At 40.4% G+C, this 18,864-nt stretch overlaps 1 pseudogene; it reads right to left on the bottom strand.

Moving 5' to 3' along the window:
* Window positions 1–10,298: 10,298 nt before the first annotated feature.
* On the bottom strand, window positions 10,299–15,191 carry LOC141249842 (molybdate-anion transporter-like; annotated as a pseudogene).
* Between the last annotated feature and the right edge of the window lie 3,673 nt (window positions 15,192–18,864).

Genomic DNA, 18,864 nt, shown 5'->3' on the forward strand with positions numbered 1-18,864 from the left:
TAAAAGGCCAATTCTTGAGAAAACTCCCTATGAACTGCTTAAAGGACGTACACCAAATATCTCTCACCTAAGGGTGTTTGGTTGCAAGTGCTACGTCAATAACAATGGGAGAGAACTCTTGGGTAAATTTGATGCTAGGAACGATGAGGCTATCTTCCTTGGATATGCACCTACTAGTCAAGGATATAGAGTTCTCAACCTGAGAACTCAGAGGGAAGAAGATAGCATCCATGTGAATTTGATGAAGGAGAGCTCGAAAGTGTATCAGAAATCAACGATGATCCATTATCTAGCCATGATCTACCTCCAGCTTCTCCTACCAGTCCTCAAGCGCAACCTTCTATCCTTTCTTCAGGTATGGAAAGTGACGATGATGATGGTGGAAGATGCGCTTCTCAGCCCTTGGCCACAGAAGCTTGCATTCCCAGTGAAGAAGCAACTCCAGAGGACAACACTCAGAATGAAGATCATGGAAGTGGACCCATCCATTGAAGTTCTAGCTCCTCCTTCACCTCTTTCTCCAGGTCAGGTAACTTCCTCTGTTACTTCTGCTCCTCCTTCTAGCTCTCAAGCGGGGCCTAGCAATGGTGAAGTGCAACCTGGAAGTCCTCAAGCGGGACCCAGTGGCCTTTCTGGTGGTAGTGAAATCTTGTCCAAAACCACAACGATGAAGCTACCAGACAATACAGAGGTCACCGTGCGCGATTATCAACAGATGAACTCACATCCAGTTTCTGCGATCATATCTCAGTATGAAAAAGGTACCCAGACTCGCTCTAACGTTCGTAATCTGCTTGCTTGTAGTGCTTTTGTTTCTTTACAAGAACCCAAGTCCATACAAGTTGCGCTTCAAGATCCAGATTGGATAATAGCCATGCAAGAAGAGTTAGAGGAGTTCAAGCGCAACCAAGTTTGGCGTCTAGTACCCCGGCCAGGTGATAGAAGCATAATTGGGACGCGCTGGGTATTCAGAAACAAGCTGGATGATAGTGGAGTGGTGGTGCGAAACAAAGCGCGTCTTGTTGCACAAGGTTACAATCAACAAGAGGGCATTGACTACGATGAAACGTACGCACCAATAGCTCGACTTGAGGCAATTCGACTGTTGATAGCCTATGCAGTGCACAAAGGATTCAAGCTATTTCAAATGGATGTGAAGACATCCTTCCTCAATGGTAAGCTTAATGAGGAGGTCTATGTCAAGCACCACCAGGATTTGAAGATCCAGCTTATCCATACCACGTGTAATTTCTAGACAAAGCGCTCTATGGACTGAAGCAAGCCCCTCGCGCTTGGTATGACTGTCTATCTAAGTACTTGTTGGCAAATGACTACAAGAGAGGTTTGGTGGACAAACCCTCTTCATAAGGGAAGTGAAAGGTGATATTCTCATTGTTCAAATTTACGTTGATGATATTATATTTGGTTCTACTAACTTGCAGCTTGTAGAAGACTTTAAGACACCATGAGCCTCAAGTTCAGTATGAGCATGATTGGTGAGCTCAAGTATTTTCTAGGGCTTCAAGTAAACCAAATGGATGAAGGCATTGAGATTCACCAGAAGAAATACATCAAAGAGCTCCTTAAGAAGTATCAAATGGAGAACTCCAAACCCTGCCCTACTCCCCTCTCAACCACTACAAAACTGGACAAAGATTTAATGGATGAGAAGGTAGATGAAACCATGTATCGAGGTATGATAGGTTCTCTAATGTATTTAACTGCTTCACGTCCTGATATTGTTTTTGTCGTTAGTGTATGCGCTCGATCACAGTCAGACCCTCGCGCTTCTCACCTTTCTCATGTAAACCGCATCTTCAGGTATTTGAAACGGTCTGATGATCTTTGCCTTTGGTATTCCAAAGGGGGCGGTCTTTTCTCTTGTTGGCTATACCGATGCAGATTATGCAGGTTACTTGGCTGATAGAAAGAGCACTAGTGGTATGGCACAGTTCCTTGGCCCTTGCTTAGTCTCCTGGGGATCCAAGAAACAAAATTGTACTGCGCTTTCAACGACAGAGGCAAGTACATAGCTGCAGCGCAATGTTGCGCTCAAGTATTGTGGATAAAGCAACAGCTCGTTGACTACGATATTACTCTTGACACTATATCTATCTTTTGTGATAATACCAGCGCAATATATGTGTCGAAGAACCCTGTACATCATACAAGAACGAAGCACATTGATGTAAGGCATCACTTTCTGCGTGATTATGTGGAGCGCAAGAATATTGAGCTTATTCACGTATCTTCAGAAGGGCAACTGGCAGATATCTTCACTAAGGCACTTAATCATCAGGTATCTTAAATCTCAGGGTTCAACTTGGCCTTATTCGACTCCATTAGCTTCGAGGCAATGGAACTGTAAGTATTCCTCTATTTGACTAGAACTAGCGGAGCTTAGTATCAAGGTACGAACTATGGTCACTTGGCGCTTGATAGCTTTGAGTCTTTCATGCTTTATAGTTGTTCATTGAAATGAATTAGTATTGAATTTGTCTGACTTGTTTGGCTCGTTTGATATAATCCTAGTCCATGCATGCTCTTCTTTGCCAAAACGTGACAATGGTGATCGTCTTCTACCCATATTACATGCCTAAGAAATGATCCATTGCATAAGTGTCCTTAGCCTGACTAGATGTAACGCTTCTCTCGTCCTTTATTGAGCTCTACATTGGAGAAGTATTCATTTGGTTACATAAAGCCCAATTACCATGCTACATATATATATGCACATACTTCCACATCAACTTGAGTGATTGAATGCTCTAATGTCCCCTATATGAAATGTGCATCTTCCTATTCATGAATTGCTTTACATTGTAGTTTGAGAATTGAACTGGACATCACACTCTTACATCTACTCATCTCAATCAGTGTTGTGCTTCTTCAGTATTATTATTCAGAGTTGGTTCAGCTTGCGCTTCAGTCTCTAGCGCATTTCAGTGTTGCAGTCTATCGCGCTTTGCAGTGCATCTGGGTGGATTTCCTTCCGAGTTGGGTTTGCTTAACTTTGAAGAAACAACTATTTGTCAAATCATTATGCCGCTTTTGTGATGTATCGGCTCTTTTCAGTGCAACGGCTATAATTAACCGAGCAGTCCAGTGGCTTCGGACGGCTTTATAAGAAGAACTGGCCGGCCGGTGCAACTGCGCTTAAAAAAGGTAGTTTTCGGATCTAATGTGCCTAAAGGTGCGCTTACGGTGGACATGCTTTGACCAACCAAGCGCCTTCTGCATCACTTCATCATCACCAACATCACGCCTCGTGACTACGACCGTGACAAGGTGACTATCGCTGATTACTGTATTATGGCTGCCGTTATCTCCAATCAAGTTGTCAATACCGCTCAGCTAATGATGAGTCATCTGGTGTTGTGTCGCGCTGCTACATCTGGTCCATTACCTTTCCCGCACTTAATCTGCAAGATGCTCCGTGCCGACGTTCTATACGATACTTTCTCCTTGATTATGCCTGCTCCACTTTCTTACAACCGATGCCATTGTTTCCATTCTCTTACCTAAAACTGAAGAGAAGCTCCATTCTAGCTCGCGCTCTGAGCTGAGTCCGCGCGCTCGAGCCTCTTCCAGTTCTGCTGACTTGTTAGTGATTGTGGCATCGATGGAGGCTCATCAGGACAGGGTTGAAAAGCATCTTCGGGAAATGGTTGAACTGATGTCTACAATGGTGAAGATGGTCCAGGAGAAGTTTGATGCTGATAAGGGTGGTAGTTTGTAAACGGTTGTGATGGTTGCGCTTGTAAGCGCATTTGCTGACTTTCTTTTCTCTCTCTACTTTGTTAAAAGTTTTTGTGAATTAGCTCGTTAAGGTTCCTTCCCTTCTTTGTGGCAGTTTTTTTTGAACAATATAATGAAGTATGTTTTTTGACTTTTATATCTCTGAGAGCTTCACTGACATGACTTTTCTTTACTTAAGTTGCTTAGTGTCCTCTATCTAGCTTTGTCTGAAGTCTTAGCTAGCAAGCGCACTCTACTATTTTTCTTACAGTATGACTCTGCTTCATATTTTTCGATGATGTCAAAAGGAAGAAAAACACAGGTACATTCCTCTTTGATTAAGGGGGAAGTATGAGATCGTGCTTGAATTCAGGGGGGATTGAAAACTGGTATGGTTAAGTACTTGGTAAGATACTTTGATCCAATTCCGAATCTGAATACTTGATTAAATTGATATTATTGTCTTCATTTTAGTCACTTAAGAAAGTATTCATGAGCTTACCTGTTTACAGTTTGTCATCATCAAAAAGGGGGAAATTGTTAGTTGAGCTTTAATCGTCTTGTTAAAGCTTAATCTATTTCTCTTTGTTTTGATGATAACAAACTAATATGTTTAATCTCTTAGTGTTTTTAAGCCTTCCAGGTTATTGCCATATTTGTAAGGATGCGCTTAAGTCACTTAGAGATGCGCTTGACTGGTCTCAGTCGCGCTTAATACCAAGCAGAGAAAGTAAGTTTCGCAAATGGTGTTTAATAAATCCATTCAAGACCAAGAAGTAAGAGTGATCGAGCTTCGAGGGCGTAGAGACGCGCTTGAATGAAGATGAAGAAGGTTGACCACGAGGTTCCACCGTAGCTTAGGGTGTTCCAGAGCGCAGAAGAACAAAGCCAACACGCTAAGAAGGCTGGTAAAGCGGGAGAGTGCAAGTTGCGTGCACATGAAGGTGCGAGAAGAACTTCTCACTCTTTGAGACGCTACTCCATGGATCGCCAGCGTGGCAGGTTTTGTTAGAGCTTCAAGCACACGGATTGCTTATGTGGCGTGGATCAACACATGAAGAACAAAACCAATTCACTCCAGGCCGTTGATTTATTCTGGTGAAGTGATCAAGGCACACGGATTGATGAGGTGGCATTGTGCCTAGTCCTTTGTTTGTTACACGAATTAAGTTAGAGGTTTAGCTTAAGGGTTGTGTATAAATAGAGTACTGTTGCATTCACTCTATGTATTACAAACAGAGAATATAGGAAGTTAGAGAGAGCTTAAGAGATATACTGGTTTGTAATCAGAGAGTGTTGAGAGTGCCTTCATTTGTTCTTCAGAGCTGAATTCCAAGTATTGTAAAGAGAAACTTACGAGTGAGCTTCAAGTGTTGAAGCGAGAGATTTTAATCCTTTTCTTAATCAATACAAGTGTAGTGGTGAGTTTTATCCCGAGTCAGCTAGTGACTTAGGGTTCTCACCGTTTGGAAATTCTTGTGTGTGCAAATATAAGTGCGCTTTAACAACTTAAAGCGCGCTCAATTGTCTGTCTAACCTCTTCCGCACTTAAGGACTTTAGTAAGCTCATTACTAATAGTTCTTCATAGGTTAAGCGCATCCCAAGTATTCAAAGCGCAATTGACTTCTTGTTAAGCGCAACTAAGGCTTAATGAACCTTAGTGACAGTGAACAGTAGCTGATCAAACACGTGTTTTTGACATCAAGGTTATATTTATAGCATAGAGAGGACGCAGAAGAGGATAAAATCTTGGAATGACACATGGCAAAAGATTATAAAGAGGTGTGTAGAGAAAGAAGCGTCAAACTTATATAAAAAAAACGTATTAAATAATACAATTTGCATGAAGAGTCAAAGCTTCAAGATAAGTGAAGAAGATAGACCTACACGAAGGGATGTGACATTACTCTGTGTACTTTGCGAACCTCAATCTCTTGACAAGCCTAATTCAAGAGGGAGAATAAGGGTTTGTGAGGCTGGATGTTGGACCGGGTTTACTTATAGTTTTTTCTCTCTTTGAGGTCCATTAATGCCAAAAGCCCATGAAAAGAAAATCGAATTAAAAAGAGCAAAATGGATCATGGTTGATTGGGTGAAAAGAGGACCATATATACTGTAATATAAACAACGCACAGTAACAAAGTGAAATGGATCTTTTTCCTCAGAACTATTTTCGGAAATTGAGAGCTCTCTTCTCTCTCCTATGTTATATAATGAGATTTGAAATGTGTCATCTGTGTCAGTTCTTCATAGGATGGGTAAATTAGGCCAGCCAAGGCAAACTCTCTATGCTCCTTGTTCGTCAATGATTCTAGGTTGTGTAGAGTTATAGAAGACCAAGGTTGGTAAGTCGTGTAGCAAGGGTCTAGCGTTCCCATTTAATTGGGGGGTTCTTGTCGTCGTTCCTATCGGTCCAAGTCCGAACTATCCAACACTTTTGCCTTAAGAAGATTTGGACTAATAAGTTGTGCGGCATGGGTCTGAAGCGTCCATTCAATTGGGGGGTTCTTGTCGTCGTTTTTATTGGTCTGAGTCCGTCTTCATGATTACTAATCCGAATTCTTGGTTTTTGTGAGACTCGTATCCTAGATCCATTTTCTTCGGGATAATCCCCGTATCACCGAGACAAGATATGCCAAAACCTTGATTGGTCTACCTTTATTGAGATAAGTATGATGAATTTGCAAGCGAGGTTAATGTATCTTGTAAAATAAGAAAATGATTACAAAGATAGTAATCTTAATTAACGAGAAGCTCCATGTTGATTGGGAAGTTTGTAAGCCTTTTGGCCTTCCTAAACCCCCCATATTCTTTGAAGAGGGCGAGCTATATATAGAAGGCTTGATTGGCTTGAGATGAGTGAGCTGCTACGTCTACGTGTTGATGTTATAGAAATTGGATGACACATGGCTAGCCACTTGTTGTCTTCCATTGGACCGAAGGAAAAGACGGACCATGAGGTGGCCAAACATGAGCTGATTTTTCAACTAATTAATGCGCAGAAAGCCAACATGGTCTTCACCCATCACTGCCAAGCTCTTCACCGCATGTCTCTCCAAGATCCCGCGCAAGTGATAAACAATGAACATCCCATACCCCGAAGGTATCCACGCACATTGTCCCCTCAGCGCATCTGACACGATCTTTTATTGACATCTATCTTTACTGGTTTTGCATGCTCATCATGATCGCACTTCGATTTCCCGTGCCAAATGAAGATTAATGAAGCTAATCATGGTTAAGTGGTATAATAAATAACGCATCCGTCAAGATCAACAAAATTAAAGGGTGGATATTAGGGAGAGGAGAAAGCTCAAAAGATGTAGGGGCCTCGTGAACAGCCTTGGGAACCTCCTCATAAACTCACTCGAGGCCTGAGGTAGAAGGCACAATTACCTCAGGAAACCCTACACGATATTCACTTTCCGAAGATGCTCATGGGAATTCACCATAGAAAATACTTGGAGAAGAGTCTGTACAAGTATAACAGGAAGAGACGTCGATTTTCCGGGATATAAACAAGTCTAGACTTTGTGAAGGGGTAAAGATGAATAAAGCATAAGAAAAATGACAAAAGTGTACAAAAAAGTTACAAAGGACAAAAGAACAAGGGAAGAAAAGGGGAGATAGGGTAAGAAGTTGATTTGACATCATGAACAGTGACGCTTAACTTCACGTCAAAGCGGCGCCTAATTTTTGTAAGAAAATAAAACGTTACGAGAACCAGAAAGGTGGAAAAAGCATTGAAGGCATCATCGCCGAATGCGATAAATGGGAGAAAGAATAAGAATAGGCGACGCGGAGGATTGGGGCAGCGATTGCGAAATCAAACTCCGAGAAAGTCAAAGAGACTCGTCAGAGTCAAATTGACTCACCTCCACCATAGCGTTGCCCGACAGAATAGTTAACAAAATCAAACTCATTACAACAAAAACCCATATAACCCTGAAATGGAGGAAAGAAAATTTCATTATACAAGAGGGAAGGAAATCTTAACAACCATGTTTGCTGAATTAGGAGCGTTGGAAAGTCGATAGCTTGGTGAAGGTCAAATAAGAGAGAGAAAATCATCGAAGTCTGTCAGTAAAGTTGGTCCGTCGGAGGGTAAAGAGAGAAAAATGAAATTGAAGAAAACAGTAACTAGAATTTGAGGGGTTCAAGGTTATATTTATAGCATAGAGAGGACGCATAAGAGGCAACAAATCTTGGAATGACATGTGGCAATTTTTTTTTATAAAGAGGTGTGTAGAGAAAGAAGCATCAAACTTAAAAAACAAGTGTAAATAAGAAAATTGCATGAAGAGTCAAAGCTTCACGAGAAGTGAAGAAGATAGACCTACACGAAGGGATGTGACATTACTCTATGTACTTTGCGAACCTCAACCTCTTGACAAGCCTAATTCAAGAGGGAGAATAAGGGTTTGTGAGGCTAGATGTTGGACCGGGTTTACTTATAGTTTTTTTTCTCTTTTGAGGTCCACTAATGCCAAAAGCCCATGAGAAGAAAAGGGAATTAAAAAGAGTAAAATAGAGCATGGTCGATTGGTTGAAAGAGAGGACCATATATACTGTAATATAAACAACGCACAATTAACGAAGTGAAATGGATCTTTTTCCACAGAACTATTTTCGGCAATTGAGAGCTCTCTTCTCTCTCCTATGTTACATAATGAGATTTGACATGAGTCGAGTCTAAGGTTACCAAAATCTTTCAAAATCCGCTAGCTCTCAACTCCCCCCCCCCCACTTAACCTATCAGACTTTACTACTTAGATCTTCTCGAACTTTTCCCCTTCTGATTTATAAGAGTCCTAACTTGAGCATCTAAGAGTCAAATCCATAAGACAACATCCTCTGGGCTTGATTTAGCGGGTACTCGGGAGCTCAAGAGTTTGCGAAGAAGACAAAAAAGAGTTCGAGAGGATAATCAAAACACAATATCAAGACTGGCTGACAAGGAGTCGTCCCTCAACAACATAACATCTAGGGAGTCAGCCCTACGAGAGGAGCCGGTTTGTCCTCCCAAAATTACCTAACTCCAATCCACACCAAGGGTCCGTTTGGTATGTGTCTTATTATGACTTATGTAACTTATTTCAAAAACAAAATGTCATAGTGTATTAAATTATAGAAAATCCGTTCAATATACCGTGTCTTATTAATGTCTTATTGTGACTTAAAGTGTCTTAAAAAAACCGAAGTAAGACAAAAAAAGCTATAATTCCTAGCTTTTGTAACTTATCTCTGTTTTGTTAACGTGTCTTATTGATCAAGTAGGCAAAATTACATCCCGATGCCATTGAATTGCTCCTCTTCATTCTCGTTCCTCAATGTTCTTCATTCTCACTGCTTCATTTTCCTTCTCACCTTCGTTCTCAATCTCCATTATTGAACTCGTGCTTCTTCGTCTTCCTCTCCCTTGTTCGACTCTAGCCAGTTCCTTGTTGAACTCAGACCGAGAACGTCAATCCTTGTCCTCCTCAACTGAGATCGTTGTTTGCTCCCGTCACCCCAAGTCAGCCGAGATTATCGTCCTCGAACCAGGTCAATAGAGATCCTTCACCCTCTTTGTAACCTAATTCATGAATTTGGAATGATTCACTTCGAATCCTTCAACACTCTCTGTAACCTAATTCATGAATTTGGAATGATTCACTTCTAAGTCGACATGTTTACGGGGGAAGTCAACAGGATGGCAGACCTGTTGGCCTCTCGGGCTTTTGATTTTTGCTTCGATTTTTCGTTCTTCTTAGGTCACCAAAGCCTGTTCTGGATGTTCAGTTGGAAGACATTAGGGGAAACGGTACACCCCGTTTGATTTTGTTGAAGCCCAATTTATTTTAATTAACGTGTACGGAGACTCTGCTCCTCTTCCTTACCAAAAAATTTAACACCAACGCATTCAAACAAGCTTGTATAGGATATTATTTACTATTCACCCGTGTGTCTCATTTCGTACGCAGCATCCATGATAAAAAATACATCCAAAAGTCTCAAAAGATTCATGCGTGCTCTGTCAGGCGTTCATGCGGTAACCATACAACATTAAATGCTGCGTTTATCCAAATCACATTATCAATTATAATGAAATTTTTTAAAATAAGTATTTTTAAATTTTGAAATGCATGTCAAAAAATTGAAATAAAATAAAATAATGTCATTATAATATATGTTAGCCGAATAACATTATTCTAGAAAACTCCATTATAATAAATAATAATATTATAATAGATTTAGGTGAATGCACCCTTCAGAAATAATTGAAGAATAGCTATGAAATTCATATAGTGAGGTCATCCAATTGTAATCGTAAGCCCAAAAATTATAATGAGTGAGCAGTGGAAAATACTTTCACCCTGCTGAGCTTGTAGTGGATGAGTTGTCTACACAAAAAATTCATGCGAGTAAAAGTGGAACTCCAAAAGCATAAATGAAGTAGAATAGGAAAACTATATCTGTGTCTTGAAAAATTGGTTGATGCTTCACTTAATTTCCAACTGTAGCTAACGAACAGTAACTACACACAGCTTAATGCGTTGAACACCAAGCAAACGGCTAATCAAGCGTTCAAGGGTTCAGCTTCAGAATCCTTCAGTTCAATATCCTCCATCTCTGTTAAACGTCCAACCAATTCAGTAAATACAGGTTTAAGAAGTAAAAGCTAGCTTAAGACTCGTTTGGGAGTTTTTGATTAGTGACTTACTTATCTTGTCAGCTAGCACCATGAGTCGCCTCTGAAGTATGAATGCTACGAAGAGGAAGATGGAACACATTCCAAACATTACTGTCATTGGGAAAGCGCTAACCTGCAAAGCCAAGAGAGCCACATAATGACAGAAATGACTGTGTAAAACAAATTATAAGGAATTGGGTAAGAAGATGGAGTCCTCCAACAAAAAGTGAGAAGCAAAAAAATGTTGAATTCCTCCTGAAGATCTTATCTATTTATATATATATATATACTGGTAGAGATGACACTCTGGAATCTGAACCGGTCGAACCGGACCGGAACCGTCGGTTTAAAAACCGGCCAAACCCTGAACTTGAACCTAAACCGCCGGTACATGCCTAATAAGTTCCACGTTCTGGTTCAAGCTTTTCTTGAACCTTGAACAGCCCGTTCAACTATTTTTTATTTTTCGAACCTTGATGTTCGAAATCGTTAGTTCAAGGGTTGGAACCGCCAGATCAAGGGTTATTTCAATCTTTCAATATAGTTTTTTTAAAAAAAACTTGTAAAGGTCTGAACCGGCCGAACCAGCCACCTGGAACCGAAACTGCCGGTTCAAGGGTTTATCAGTTCAGGATTAGGTTCAAGGTTAATGTGAACCTTGAACCGCCGGTTCAACCAGATCCATCTCTATATACTAGGTAGGGGTGGGCACGGTTGGTTAACCGATATTCAGTTAACCGAATATTACATTTAACCGGGGTTGATTAACCGCTATGACTGGTTAATCGATAGCGGTTAACCGTAATATGTTCGGTTAACCAAAATCAAAGAAACTTTGACTTCGGATATAAAAATAATACAATTATATTAATAATTTTGGTTTTGAAAATATTTCAGTTAATTTGGTTTTTGTTAGGTGAACCGAATATTCGGATAACCGTTATTGACTAACTGATTATACCGGTTAACAGTTATTGGCTAGCCGAATATCCGGTTAACCAAAATGCCAGTTTTGCGGTTATTCGGTACGGTTATTTTGCCCATCCCTATAACTAGGCCACAAGCTGAATTGAGTGTCACTTACATTATACAGCACAACACAAACAAAGACATTGAGTGGAATGCGGAAGAAGTTCATAATGGTGCTTCTAGCCTCTTCCGGTATGTATTGCGATCTCATCTTCATAATGGAAGGCCAGAATAAGCCTACACAAGCCTCAAAGATACAAAATCCAAGAAGCTGTATGCAGCCTGTGAATGATATGCCGGCTCCTTTTGCTGGAGTGGGTACTACAAGAAACTGTTCCATCACACTTGCATCAATATAATAACAAAACCGAATTAATTAATGCGTAGAGAGGAAGAGAAGAACGGTACTTACACTTGTTAAGATAGGCAGCATGAGTGAGGCAGAAGAGACTGAGAAAACAATTTGCATGTAGGATTCAACTTTGGGTGATGAGCGAGCGAGAAGCCTTGAAGCAATGGAGCTTCCAAGCATTGAAGCCAACATGAATGTTGCGAAGATGAAACCGTGAGGAATTTCCTCATCGTTTGGACTCAGTGCAGGGGTCCAAAGGAACACAAATGTATACATTGAACCCTCGAATAAGGACTGGATTGCTCCCAGCAGAGCTATTTTCTCATCTGTACAACAAGAGAGAAGGAAAAACAATAATCAGTTGTGACTTGTGACACAGTGAGAGCATACACAACAAGGAGAAAGAGGAAGTAGAGGTTAAAAGAACTCTTCTTGTCACTAAAGGAACTCTCAGAATCTCGCACACAAACTTACTAAAATACAAAATATGTTACAATTCAATTAAGGGTTTGTTTGACAATGTATTTATAAAGACTTCATAAGGATATTTTGTACTTTTTCTTGAAAAATACCTCCTCCGGATACAAATATATGTAACTTAGGGCAATTTTGTTGGATACAGATCCATGTAGACCTGGCAATCGGGTCGGTCAGGTCGGGTTCGGGTTGGAGAGTTTCGGGTACGGGTCATTTCGGGTCGGGTCATTTCAGGTCAAACTTTTACCGGGTTAGAACATGTCAAGTTATAACAGGTTTAATGTCGGGTCGGGTTAACAGGTCGGTTGATGTAGAATTTTTCCCCACTTTTTTCTTTCAAAAAAGTAATAAAAAATTTATTTTTTAAAAAAGAAAATTATTTATTTAATAAAATAATAATAAAATAATAATTTAAAATTAATTATATATATTTTATGCTTATATTCTTGACCAACAGGTCGGGTCATACTCTGACCCAAAATTTCTCGGGTCATCGGTTCGGGTCAAAATCGGGTTCATGTAAAAACAGGTCGGTGTTTATATGACCCAGAAGCGGGTCGGGTCGGGTCGATTTTTGCCAGGTCTAGATCCATGTCATTTTACCAATTTTTCCTTGTTTCACCAAATATATTAAAGCTACTTTATTTCTCTAGATATTGTTTTTTTACATTTTCAATGACAATTTAGCAGGTGTATTTAGAAAAAGAAAATTCTACCTTGATTTGTCTGAAATTTTGTCTAATGACAAGTATATGTACCCGAAGAGGGTAATTTTTAAATAATTGGAATGTGTGAAACATTGGAAAAAAGAAAAAATGAGAAGATAAATATTTATTTGTGATGAAGTCTTGTATAAGGACATTACCAAACAAATCCTAAAAAGGGATCAAAGCTAAACTTGTCAAATTTTTACTGAAGTAAGGCGCAGAGAATTTAGAGCAAACATATCGGCAAGAAATTACCAGAGGCTATTGCTATAGCAGCTCCTTTAAACTGACTCAACAGATCTTTGTTCTCAGACGGATCTCCATAGTTTTCGGTCCATGTTGATAAGATTACTACCATGCCAATAGCGAGAAAGCAAGCAGCAGCATCGAATGGAGCAACAGCACCAAGCTCAAATGAATCCACCAAGACATTACCAAACAGCCCAGCAAGTATAGCAACAAGGCCATTTCCAAGAAATATTGCCTTTGAGAATGTTAAAGAAAGCCACTGCTGCTCGAATCCTCTCTGCAGATATGAATATACAAGAAGATGCAAACTTATCAGAGAATTATACGTGTATGGTACAAAAAAGGTTTCAATCAAACACGAAATATATAATTAGAAATTGACAAGATAGTGGAAGTACATTTAGCAGTACTCGGGCAAGGATCATATATCTTAAGAAAAATAAATTTGTCTACAAAATTTCATTTCTGCACCTTATTGTGTTCTGCCACCAGCCATGACTCAAATGCAGAGAAAGAAGAGAGGTAGCAACGCCTCCAAGAACTCTTCCTAGAATCAGAACTTTGTAGTTTGGAAAATGCTTAGTAAAGCAACTCAGGATATAGGTGATGCAGTACGTAACAGAAGCTCTCTTCCGACCCCTGAATTTACAAGGGGAAAAATTATTGATTCGAATTAAACAAGGAAAGGTTATCAATTGTTTAACAGACCAGGAGTTCATACTGTTTGTCAGCCAGAGATCCAACAATTGTTCCAAACAGCATGGAGGAGCCAAAACCAGCTATAAAGAGCTGTCCAATATCTCCTTTTCCATACCCATAAGTTTCATAGAGATAGTACACATATGGTCCTTGCAACCAGTCACCAGCTGTCTCCACGTGGACAAGAAATTAATAAAAATGGAAAAACAAAACATCAAACTCCAGTTTGAGCTCAAAATCATTGCTAATGACTCAGCAAGTAACTGAGATTTCTCTAGTCTGATAGGAAGAAGTTTACGACCACAGTAACCAGTGGAAGAGAAAAAGAATATTAGTACAAAGAAATCACTCCTAATTCCTGACTTATGGGACATTATTATAATGCTTAAATCAAGAGTTCGATATTTGAGCTTACAATACTTTGTTGCTCTTTATAAATAGCTCTACTTCTTTCAACTGACATAAACCTAACAGTAAGGTAACAGAGAGTTAGCATGTTTATTAATATAGACCGTTAGTCTAAATCCACCTCATATGGAGGGAAATGGCAGCAAGTCTTTCAGCAGCACCTTTTTACAATATCAGTATCAAATGGACAACGAGAAACCTAAGACAATATAAACCCTCACCAAAGGCCATATCATTACCGTGAAGTGTTAGATAACTGAAAATTATACAATGCCGAGTAGTGGGATTGGGAAAGTAAAGCTCTATCTATGAGCACAAATTTCCACATCAACGCTAGAATCTGGAACTAAGTGGTTTCCTTGATTAAGAAATTGAGATCAGATCACTTTGTATGGTTTGAAAACAATTTCTATCCGTCACACACATATACATGCAAGTTCCTAAACATATAATCAGGAAATCGGAGTAGGAAAGACATAATCACACCCTACACAGCACAATGTGTAGCTACAGGACCGCCACATTTCAAGTTGTCATGTTCGGAGGTTAATATTATCAAAAATTCAGACAAAGCCAAACGCAGCGTCAATCACGTTAGTAACAACTCCAGATGCGAACGAGACAGAGACAATGGATTACATGATCAGCATAAAATGACACAAACGCAATCACGAATCGCAGATCAGATCAAATATGGAATGGTTTCGGATTGTGTATTAAATAATTTCCCGAAACGAAAAAAAGGCGAGAATGAGTGAGATCCTAACCCATCATAAGAGCGTAAACGAGTAGGTAATTGTTCCTGAAAGAGTTGAAGGCGGGGGGAGTGTTGACCTGATCCTTGTTGTTCTTACTTAGCTCCAATGCAAACACCACAGCTCCAAGCGCGCCGAAAACCGCATAATAAAACACTTCCATGATCGAATTTCGAAGTGCGCGATCGTTCCAGGCAGATCATAAGAAGATAAACTTCCAATTCTCTGGAAAAGAAAAACTGATTTCCAGACAGAGTGGAGAGGGGAGAGAGAGGGACAAAGAGAGAGCGAAACGATAGGAGAGAAGAAAGGAAGGAGGTTTATAAAGGCGCGCGGGTGTCCAAGTAGAGAAGAAAATAGCGGAGGGAGATGTGATTGGGAGGGTGCGAGTTCACTATCCGTTCGGTGGACTCGTATGACGACAGGTGGCGTGGCTGGTTCCCCGGGTTTATATTTAGAAGAAAGAGGAGGTTGGGTGGTTCAGTGATCCTTGAATCTTGATAGTAGGTCACAATCACGTAGCATTTCGTCCGAATTTACAAAAATGGACGTTGAAGTAGGACGTGGAAGTGCAATCCAGCTCTTTCAACGTCGGAACTTGGAACCATGTGTTCAGGTGTTTTCTTTCAGCTAGGAGTATAAGAAAAGGACAGGACCGGAAATACGGACCGGACGGCCTGGAAAATTCCGGGCTAATCCAGATTCGGTCTGATTTCTGTCAAGTTCTCAGTCTAGGTATTTGAGAAATTTCGGGTTCTGGTCTGGTCTATAGTGGTCCGGATTTGGAAACATGTTCGAGCTCACAACATGTTTAGGCTTCTATCATGCATGAGGAAAGAGTGATCTTCGAGAAGATTAAGTTTCGGTTACTTTCATTGCACAAATAATTTGTGTCTAGTAATTAAGGTTTGCTAGACAAACATTGCATTTTAAGACTCGCTCATTAGCCGACAACCACTAAGACGTCAGCCACTTCACCGCCATTCGTCGCTCATCGACCCACCACGGCATCATCCATTTTCTTCCCATTGTGAACCCTTTCTTGCTGCATCTTATAAAAAATAATTCCCTTCCGGAACTTCCGTTATTCTAATGATTGATTTCTTTTCAATCTCTTCCTCTCTTTTTGTTCTACTATTTAAAAATTTTCTTAGTTGGCCATCCAATTCAATTTTGGTTTAATTTAGCTACCTAATAGTTGTTTTGATGCCCGTTGGGCTTAGAAATGGACCGACCCAGTGAAGCTTGGGAGAAAGATGTATGAGCTGCATTGTTTATGTGGATCGGAATAGAAATAGTTGTTGCAGACACTAAAAGAGAATAGTGACGTTGCCCAACAAACAACCGTCTCGACCGAGCTATCCACAAAGTGGACGATGTGGAGCCGACGTTGGACGGACGTGAACTCTGAAATGATTTAGATATAAATAGGAGATAGATTAAATGCATTCGTATGCTCTCCAGCTAGAACTCACTTGTAACCGATATCATCAGTATTAATCACCATTTTCACCAATTTTCAAGTGCTTCATGGTTTGAATCTTCACTTTGGAACCATAACCGGTGAAGGGCACTTATATCGCTCCGATTCTAGCTAGTAATAAACTGTAGTACGACGACAACCGCTTAAAGGGGTGCGGTGCGGCTGTAGCCAAAGTGTTCCTCAAGATTGTCTTCTTTGTCCTGCGGCAGGCGCCAAATGCAGACCGGCGGTCACCAGAATCTAGATCTTGATCTTCTCCAACTTCTTGGTGAATGTAGTTCGGATCTTTTCACTCGTATCCGAATCCGCGCTCTAATAGCTCAATATACTCATGGTGGTCGCAAGAGTCTTTGCGGCGGTCGCTGGAATCTTTCTGTGGTTCTTCCTAAGGCTCTCGGATGCCGGCGTTGAAATTGGTGCGGTGGTAGCCGAAATCAAATCGGGACTTTTCATCGTGCTCTCGGCAGCGGGCGTCGAAGGGAGAGTTGCGATCTCCGAATTTTGAGTTGGGCTCTCGGAACTGGCCGCTCCAAAGTGTGCGGCGGTCGCTTAGCGGGGATTGTACGTTTTCAAAATCTACCTCTAGACTTCGGCGGTCGCTACCGATATTTAGTTTTTGCTCTTGCTTTAATATTTCCTCCAGGCTCCCAATTGAATCCTCACTTTCCTCAGGTTCTTCCTCCTCTTCATGACATCCCTACCCAACGCCATGAGACTTACATTTCTTATTTCCGGGTTCTTCTCCGTTTGTGAAGGGAGACGACCCTATATTTGCTGCTGAATCCTACCAACAACTTCGGTTATTTGAGTTATTTGTCTCTCAAGAGTGCCCACATATTCATTCGTCTTCGTAATTGATGTGGCCACTTTCTTGAATCCTCCTTGAAGATTTGTGTTGCTCGCAGCTAGAGCTCGATTAATATCGTTGTATGATTGATGAGGTTGACATACCGGTGAATTGAGTTGATTTTCTGTCCTATTCCACCGGAAGTTGGGGTGGTTCCTCCAATTTTGAGTTACTTGGTTATTGTACGAAGTCCTTATTAGATTCCAATAGCATTGACTTCTTCTCGGAATCGGACATGCATCCGTGGGGTGTAGATCATCTCCACAAGCCTCACAAGCTTTCACCTACTGTGTCGTGCCTCGAGCTTGAATCTCCTGATTTGTTCTTTTAGTAGAGCAATCTCATCTGGCCCGGCTTGTGTGGAACTTGACACATTCCTCCTCATTGAGACTCACCAGGTGAATTGTTGCGTGTCATGCGCAAGAGTTGCAAATACCTTCATGGCTTCCGTGTAGGTTAATCCCAAGATATTTCCTTGACACATAGCATTAACCATTATGGGATCATCCTCTCGAAGATCGCCATGTACATGAAAGACCAAGTCATGGTCCTGGTAGCCGTGATATGGACAACATTTGATAAGCTTCTTGAAGCCTTACAGGTAGATATAAAGAGATTCTTCGGTCTCTTTCTCGATGTTGCAGATTTGCATCTTAAGTGCATTTGATTTGATGGCCGGGAAGTATTTGGACAAAACAACTTCTTCATGTCGATCCAGTTCACACTTTCCAGGACCAACTTGTGGTACCAATCCTTTGCCGAATTCTTGAGGAAAATGAAAAGGACCACATCTTCGTTTGTTCCTCATCCATGTCCAAAGGTTGCAAGTTGACACAGACCTCAATAAATTAGTCCAAGTGCTGGACGAGATTTTCTATCGTTGTGCCACTGAATTTAGGTAGTATATGTACTACCCCAGTTTTCAATTCAAACTTCTGGCCAACTGGGAGGTTCGGTAGAGCTAGAGCTCTTGTGGGAAATCCGAAGTTAGGGGCTGTCAATGCCTCCAAAGTGTCTGCTATTTGATTGTTTGCTTGAAATAAATCTATACCAATTCCTTCTCCTGGTTCACAAGTGCATCCTTGTCTGAGACGATGAAATTCACATTCAGTTTTTATAATGGACGCAATGAGATGTTCACGCCTATGAACCATTTAAATAGTTGACGCCTATGAAATATTCAAAAGAAATCTAAAAAATTATGTTGATATTTATTACCTCCCTGGCAACGACGCCAATTTGATAAACGTCATGTTTTCTAGCTGTTATTTAGGAATGCAAACAAACAATACGCTACACAAATAATAGAAAATTAATGTCTCACCAATTTATTACCTAACTAATTAAATCCTATTGAATAGAATATAGCGAATGCAAGGGTAAAACCCACATGAGGCTATCAACTTATTTGAATTTCATTTAAACACTTTGATTATAATATAGGGATTTTTGGTTTCTAAACTAGAAAATGCTAAAAATGTGATGTGAATAATTATAAGGAAAGGT

This window comes from Phyllobates terribilis, unplaced genomic scaffold (genome assembly GCF_046119375.1).
Source record: "Phyllobates terribilis strain yellow unplaced genomic scaffold, ASM4611937v1 Scaffold_5163__1_contigs__length_53839, whole genome shotgun sequence".
Classification (NCBI taxonomy): Eukaryota; Metazoa; Chordata; class Amphibia; order Anura; family Dendrobatidae; genus Phyllobates; species Phyllobates terribilis.